General features: G+C 37.4%; 1 pseudogene; it reads left to right on the top strand.

Annotated features, from left to right (window-relative positions):
• The first annotated feature begins 2385 nt into the window (after positions 1-2385).
• Positions 2386-4239, top strand: LOC150058896 (T-complex protein 1 subunit zeta pseudogene; annotated as a pseudogene).
• Positions 4240-8267: the final 4028 nt, after the last annotated feature.

Raw genomic sequence — 8267 nt, 5'->3', positions numbered from 1 at the left:
GAATAAGAGAAAGGAGAGAATAATGATTCATAATAATATTAATACAAGCCATGTATATGTTTCCTGAGAATTTTAAAAATCAAATGCACATAAAAGGTTTACTTTCTGATAATGAATCGACTTAAAAAAATAAGGCCCCTTTAGTGTGCCTAAATTGGTGGACGCTTGTTATTCAACAGTAGAGATGTAATTTATTTTTCAGAAAAAAGCACCCTGATTGTTAATCATCAAAATTTATGAAGTTTCAAAGCATTGAAAAACAAATCCAGACTGTTAGTTGAACTAAATAAATACTGTAAACACTGTGTGTCTGACTAAAGTGTTTATAAAGTAGGGGAAAGCTTAAAGAGCATAATAGGATTGGTTTTGAATTCTAAACAAAAAGTTATAGTAAATCCAGTGATTTCATGATATTGACATATGTTTCCCAAGAACATATTTTTAAAGTAATTAGATATCAATTAACGGTTTCTTCCTTCAGTAAATAGAAAAATGATTCCCTCAGCGCTAGTGAAGAGATTTAAACATTTGAGTTTGCATGAGAGTAAAAGAGAGTCACTAGGGGGTACTCTTTCTGAATTTTTTTCTCCTCAATATGAAAAAACTCAATCTGGTAAATCATGAAATTTAGTTCCTTGCCTATGTTTTACAGTTACCTGAAAAGAGCAAACCTACTTCATTAAACTTTCAAGCCTGTTAAAAATAAATTCTTCAATTTTTCATTTCATGCTGGTATTGGTCTGCACCTGGACACTCTCCTTGAGCTTTCTGCTTAAAGTAAGAATTCTACCACTTGAGCTATAGCCCCACTTCTGACTTTTTATGGTTAATGGAAGTATGTGTCTGATGGACCTGCCTGGGCTAGTTTTGAACTGCAATCCTCAGATGCCAGCTTCCTAGTAGCTAGGATAGTAGGCATGGGCCACCAGCACCCAGCCTTCAAGTGTTTCTATGAAGAACAAAACTTTTCTGCTGGTCAGTTCAATGGCTATTTCCATGTCTGTGCATTTAGTAGTTATGGGACAAACTTAGAGCCTTTTGTTATCATGTTTTGATGAGCAGACATGTGGTAGAATGAGGAAATAGCGTTAGATTTGATTTCTGTATTTACTAGCTGTTCAATCAGGAAAATTCATGTTTATGAAATCCCACTTGAGTCATTCATTGGTTAGCAGAATACAACAATATGAATTATTTTTGACTGTGGGAAGACATAGTGATTTATCAAGGGTCCCTGGCTACTGCTAGAGCTGTTGACAGACTTTGTCATCAGCCACATGATGTTGGTTTTGCAGGCATAGAAGAATCCAAGAGTTACAAGGTTGAGAAGGCTTCAGACCAGATTTCAAAGGAAGACCTGAGACTTCAGACAATATCTCACCAGATTGGGGTCCCTGTCAACACTCCTAGAAAAAGCACAACAAGGAGCCATAAAATTGAAGAGGAGACCCTGGGAAGTTGTCAATGCCAAAATACAGAGCATCTGCCAAGGATAGAGCCCAACAACAAGCAGAACCACCCACCCACCCCAAGAAAGAGACCACTCTGCCTGCATTCAGCATGGTCATAAATGGCGGAGGGAAGCACAAGGCTTTTGGAATTCACTTAAGATTAGTTGCTGGACATGGAGCTAAGAAACATGGCATGCTGGGTTTTCACCTTTCTTTGCTCCCATTCCTCTTTTCTATTCTGTTATTTCTCCATTTTAGACTAGGAATATTTATCCTGTGCCAATGTAACTTGGAAGTATATCGCTACCTTTTATAGTTCAGGTTTTCTCTTGCTGGATTGTCTTAAGTCTCAGTGAAGACTTGGGACTTTTTTTTTAAATTAATTTTTTATTGTAATTAGTAAAAGGGTTACATGATATTTGCCAGATAGAAGGTGCATTAATTCACATACATTGATACCCTTTCACATGTCTTGGTACCCATTACCCTACCCCCCGCCCCCCGACCCGTCTTGGTTTTCCCCCCTTCCCTATCAAATTTCAAATAACCAAGTACAACTAAATTCAATATATCAGATAACAAAGTGAGATACTGTAACAATATGAGAAGACCAAGTGACAGCAAAGGAGATGAGAGATAACATAGTACATTAAGGACAACAATCGTTCGTTATATGGCTTTTGTTTCAATATCCTGGAGGTCCTTTCAGTTAGCTTCATACTATATGGCCTTTAACAGTGCTGGAACTGTTAAAATTATGATGACTCTGACAATGGACTGAATGCATTTTGTCTTATGGATCAGAGCATTTGGGGGCCCAGAGGTGGAAGGTTGCAGTTGAAATGTCAAATGTGACAAGGGGCTCCCCGACCACGCAGAGCTGGGCTGCCACCCGTTCGCGCTGCTCTCGGCCTGTTCCTCCTCGGTGACAGCTATGATGGCTGTGAAGACTCTCAACCCCAAAGCTGAAGTGGCCCGCGCGCGCAGGCGGCGCTGGTGGTCAACATCAGCGTGGCACCGGGGCTGCAGGACGTGCTGAGGACCAACCTGGGGCCAAAGGGCAGCATGAAGATGCTCGTTTCAGGCTCCGGAGACATTAAGATGGCAAATTCAGCACCCAACAGCCTCCTTAATAGCTAAAGTAGCAACAGCTCAGGATGACATAACAGGCGATGGTCCTACTTCCAATGTCCTTATCATTGGAGAGCTGCTGAAGCAGGCAGATCTCTCCCTTTCTGAGGGTCTTCATCCCAGAATAATCACTACAGGTTTTGAAGCTGCCAAGGAAAAGGCCCTTCAGTTTTTGGAACAAGTGAAAGCAAACAAAGAGATGGACAGGGAAACACTCATTGATGTGGCCAGAACATTTCTATGTACTAAAAAGTTCATGCTGAACTAGCAGATGTTTTAACACAGGCTGTAGTGGACTCCATTTTGGCCATTAAAAAAAAATGAACCTATTGACTTGTTCATGGTTGAGATCATGGAGATGAAACACAAATTTGAAACTGATACAAGCTTAATAAGAGGACTTGTTTTGGATCATGGGACACGGCATCCTGACATGAAGAAAAGAGTAGAAAATGCATACATCCTTACATGTAATGTGGCATTTGAATATGAAAAAACAGAAGTGAATTCTGGCTTTTTCCACAAGAGTGCAGAAGAGAGAGAAAAACTAGTAAAAGCTGAAAGAAAATTTATCGAAGATAGAGTTACAAAAATAATCGAACTGAAAAGGAAAGTTTGCGGAGATTCAGATAAAGGGTTTATTGTTATTAACCAGAAGGGAATTGACCCGTTTTCCTTAGATGCTCTTGCAAAAGAAGGCATTGTAGCTCTGCGCAGAGCTAAAAGAAGAAATATGGAGAGGCTGACCCTTGCTTGTGGTGGGGTAGCTCTGAATTCTTTTGATGACCTAAATCCTGACTGTTTGGGACATGCAGGACTTGTCTATGAGTATACATTGGGAAAAGAGAAGTTCATGTTTAATGAGAAATGTAACAATCCCCATTCTGTCACATTATTGGTCAAAGGACCAAATAAGCACACACTCACTCAAATCAAAGATGCAATAAGAAATGGCTTGAGGGCTGTCAAAAATGCTATTGATGGTGGCTGTGTGGTACCAGGTGCTGGTGCAGTGGAAATGGCGATGGTAGAGGCTCTGATCAAATACAAACCAAGTGTGAAAGGCAGGGCCCAGCTTGAAGTCCAAGCATTTGCAAATGCATTGCTCATTATTCCTAAGGTTCTTGCTCAGAACTCTGGTTTTGAACGTCAGGAAACATTAGTTAAAATTCAAGCAGAACATTCAGAATCAGGTCAACTTGTGGGTGTGGACCTGAACACAGGTGAACCAATGGTAGCAGCAGAGACAGGCATATGGGATAATTATTGTGAGAAGAAACAGCTTCTTCACTCCTGCACTGTGATTGCCACCAACATTCTACTGGTTGATGACATCATGCGAGCTGGGATGTCCTCTCTGAAAGGTTGAATTGAAGCCTTGACTACATGATGATGCTGAGGAATGCAGATGTGGAACTTTTTTCCAAGCTTCAAATGATTTTCAAAGGAATCTGACAAAAGGATACTTGATACCTTTTGAAATTATGACATTGTGAAATTGTAGTTACAGTATTTTTTTAAATTGCACTGAGTATACACATAAAGCAGGTCCAAAAAGTAGGATGTTTTGTTTGATTTGCAGTGATGTAAAATTTTAGGTAAATAGGAATATGTTATGTACTTTATTATTAAATATTCCTTGGAAAGTAAAAAAAAATGTGACAAGGGGTGGCTTTGAGATGGTAAATTTTGGGTGTCAGTTTAATTGGATTGATATATAATTAGGAGATTAGGAAATCACCCTCTGCAAGTGTGAGGAAATTGCTAGAAAAGAAAATCTGTAAACATGGGGGAAGAAAGACATGCTAAGACAAGCATTCTCTCTTTTGGTTTGCTGATTCTCATATTCTGAGCTGCTTTTCTCTGCCATACCATTCTTACCATCTTTATTTAGTCAAATAAATATTTTGTCCCTTCAAAAAATATCTGACACTCTTAATTTAACCATATTAAAGTTTTATATCTATTAGTTTATGTATGTATGTCTATATGTATTTCTCTTAACAACTGTTAAATTGATGGAAACATCTTACATTTCTTATTTCACTTTTCTGATTCTATTAATTCTATAATTTTGAGTATGGATGTCTAAATCTTGTGTTCCTAAACAAGTCTAAGAATTTCTATTCCTGATTGTCCCACAACTAAGTTTCTATCCTCTCAAACTACATGGTCTTATGGCAATCTATTACAGTAGCTCTAGGGAGCTGATTTGCATCATCTTTGTAATTGCCAAAGGGAAATTTTATAAGTACTCATTGTTTTCCTTGCTCAAAAAACCTTCACTAGGATTTTTAATTTGCATGGTTAAATCCATCTTTGAAATTTCATTTCAGCTAAATGTTACTTTCTCTTTCTCCTCTTTTACTAACTAGGATCTTTTTACATTTACCACCAGTGTCGGTAAAAATATAATTGATTCTTAAAGATCTTTTTCTCTAGGGTGAAAGCTTCATGAGGTTACAGATCCATGTTCATTACTCTCTCCTTAACAATCAAGACCACATCTAGTCCACAATACATTTGAGTGAATATGTGTTGAATATTTAATAAATATATACGATAACAAGATTGAAATTAGGATACTGAAATTCTTAATTTTAGGAATATATCTACTGTGTAATAGACAGAAAATTGATAGGCAGTTGTTCATTTTAAAAGATCTTGGAAAAGTAAATCTATAATTACATTCATTGATATATCACATCTGTGAATAAAAGAATAATTTGCGGGACTGGGAGCATGGCCTAGTGGTAGAGTGCTTGCCTAGCATGCTTAAAGCCCTGGGTTCTATTCCTTGGTACCATATACACAGAAAAAGCCAGAAGTGGTGCTGTGGCTCAAGTGGTGGAACTAGCCTTGCGCAAACCCCAAGGACAGTGCTCATCCCTGAGTCCAAGACCCAGGTCTGGCAAAAATAAATAATAATTTGTATTGTTATTCTCTTTGGAGAAAATTAACTGATTCCATCAATGCCACCCGTCTGGAAGAACTACAGTCCTAACTTCAACACATTCAACATCTCACATTAGATATGTTTTCCTTTCTTAATAGCAATCCCATTTTTGTTCAACTTCTACTTACACTTGAGTGCTGCTTCTTCGATATTTTGTCCAAGGAAAAGAAATCCTTTACATGATAGTGAGAGAATACAAGTGTTTTCTCAAGACAGTAAAAAAAAAATAATGGGGGGGAGGGTAATGGGACCAAGACATGTGGAAGGGTATCAATGTATGTGAATTAATGCACCTTCTATCTGGCAAATATCATGTTACCCTTTTATTAAATACAATAAAAAATAATCCCCCATGTTTGCCAAGGTTTCTCAATTCTGGAGAAATGGCTTGAGTGTAGTAGAAAGAGGAGAGAATGGTGTCAACTAAAAGCAAAGAGAATCTTGGGAACTTAAATGAGTCAAAATCTCTCTAATAGACAAAACTTGAACACACTGGAAAAATCCCTCTGGGTTTACAATCCTACCATTGTGGCACAGTCACATTGAAATGAAAGAGAATGCATTCATCTTGATCCTTGCTCCTTCAATGAAGACTGATTATGGCAGCTACCTCCAAGGGGGATCTTTCCCTGCTAATGAGGACAAAGAATTGGATTTCCAAGTGAAAGTCACCTCTATGAGGATACATAGATGTACAACAAAATGTTGGAGTTTTAAAGCAGAAATAGATAAGAGTAAAAAGTTAAGTTTCAAAGTATAAAATCAACATAAACTGCAGAACCTTGTGGAATAGATTCTGGAAATATTTTTATTTTAGCATTAAAAAACCTCAATCATTAGCACTATTATAATTTAACATGTACCCTTGAGATGGTCATTGGAGGAAAACAATAAGAATTAACTACCTCCTAGGGCCAAGTTATGTTTGATATAAACTGTTACATATTGAAATTTTAGTCTATATAAATAACTATTATTAGGAAAACACTTTTCAAACTTTAAACAATTTAGCTATAGTTTTCTGTCACGTTCTGAAAAGTCAATTTCATCATATGCCTTAATTATTTTTTCAGTGAATGGTTAGCAATATATTACTTCAGGAAAGTAGTAAGACTAAGTCTTAATTTCCTAAACAATGGAGGGTATTTCTTCTTGTGAACAGAAAGTTCTTTTTTGTTTGTTTTTGTTTTTGTTTTTGTTTTGCCAGTCTTGGGGCTTGAGCTCAGACCCAGGGCACTGTCGAGCTTTCTCGAGGGTAGCACTCTACCACTTGAGCCACAGCACCACTTCTGGCTTTTTCTGTGTATGTGATACTACAGAATTGAACACAGTGTTTGGTGCATGGTAGGCAAGCACTCTACTACTTGCCCAGAAAGTTCTACATTGTATTTTATAGCTATCATTTTAGAATTAAGGGAGATCAGGACCATTGATCAAATACATTTAGAATTCAAGGAGGACAAGATATTAAAAAAGATCTACTTTGAATTAAATTATGTCCTACAGATAATACGAATTTGTGATAATTATGCTGATTATATTGAACACAAGCATTCTATTGTATCCTTAATATGTTCTTTGTCTAAAACATGTAAGGAGAGGTACTTTTTTTAAATAAATTAAACTGCTCTGTCTATGTCTAAAAATTGACTGGGCTATTACAGTAATATTAGCTAAGCATACTCATGAATTTGTTTTCAGCTCACCCAGGCTGAATTTCTTCCTTAACGTGTAGGGTTTTCAGACAATAGCTGTCCCAAGTCAATTCACCTTCAGCTAGAGGGCTAGCTTTGGGACTCCTTGGTTTGTGCAATGCTTTGTTTGCTTTAGGGCATATAAGATTCACCTATATCCATTAATGGGAGCAAAGCGAAGACTGGGCTCTAGATAGTTGATTTGTTTTGTTTGTACTATAGAACTCTTCATTGGCAATGAGTAGCCTGAATGTACACAGTAAGAGAATCTAATATTAGAAGAAGTAGTAATTATTAAAATAGAAGTTGAGTGAGAATGATTTCTAGTGTTCTTAAATGTATGGGTGTACTGAAAACGAAGGTTTGGCTTTACACCGGAAAGCACATTAAAAGATCCCCACTGCCCTAGGAAAACTGCAATCCTTATAACTCAAAGGTTGAAAGATTTATTTCCCCGTGGACCAAAGTTTCAGCAGATCAATTAATAGAGCAGGTTCTTCTTTTCCACTGCCATGTGCAAGAAGAAAAATGTGTTGATTATGCCATTTCAGAGCGCTGTATACACAAAGTCAACTTTATGGGTTGTCTAACCTACAGTGTAGGACTCAGAAATTGGGAAGCTGAAAATAATCAGTCTCTGTCCACTTGGCAGCACGAACTGTTTAAAAGGCCAATGGTTGGCAGACAGGACTGGGAGCAGAATGGCTCCTGCTTTACAGCTTCTGATCAAAGGAACTAAGTTCCCTCAACTCAGCAAAGTTTGAGCATCTTATTACTATGTAACATAGACTCTAAAATTTACAAAGCTTTGTGATCATTGTAATCTTTTCCCTGTAGGCAATGAAAGAAGTGTCATTATGACATTCAGGTTGCACAATACTGTAAAGAAAGAAAAATATCATTAATATCATCAAGTCAACCATAATGGCTTCTCTGTCAGCACAGGGCTATTTTTTTCTGTTGGCTTCATCATTTAGAGAATGATATTTTTCTGTGTGGAACCTCTGTTAGGTTAATGGCAAAATCTTGCGTAGT

The sequence above is a fragment of the Megascapheus bottae genome, chromosome 9 (genome assembly GCF_031878675.1).
Source record: "Megascapheus bottae isolate mThoBot1 chromosome 9, mThoBot2.hap1, whole genome shotgun sequence".
NCBI classification, from domain to species: Eukaryota; Metazoa; Chordata; class Mammalia; order Rodentia; family Geomyidae; genus Megascapheus; species Megascapheus bottae.
Note: the sequence above shows the minus strand (reverse complement) of the source record. Positions and strands in the feature narration are given on the sequence as shown.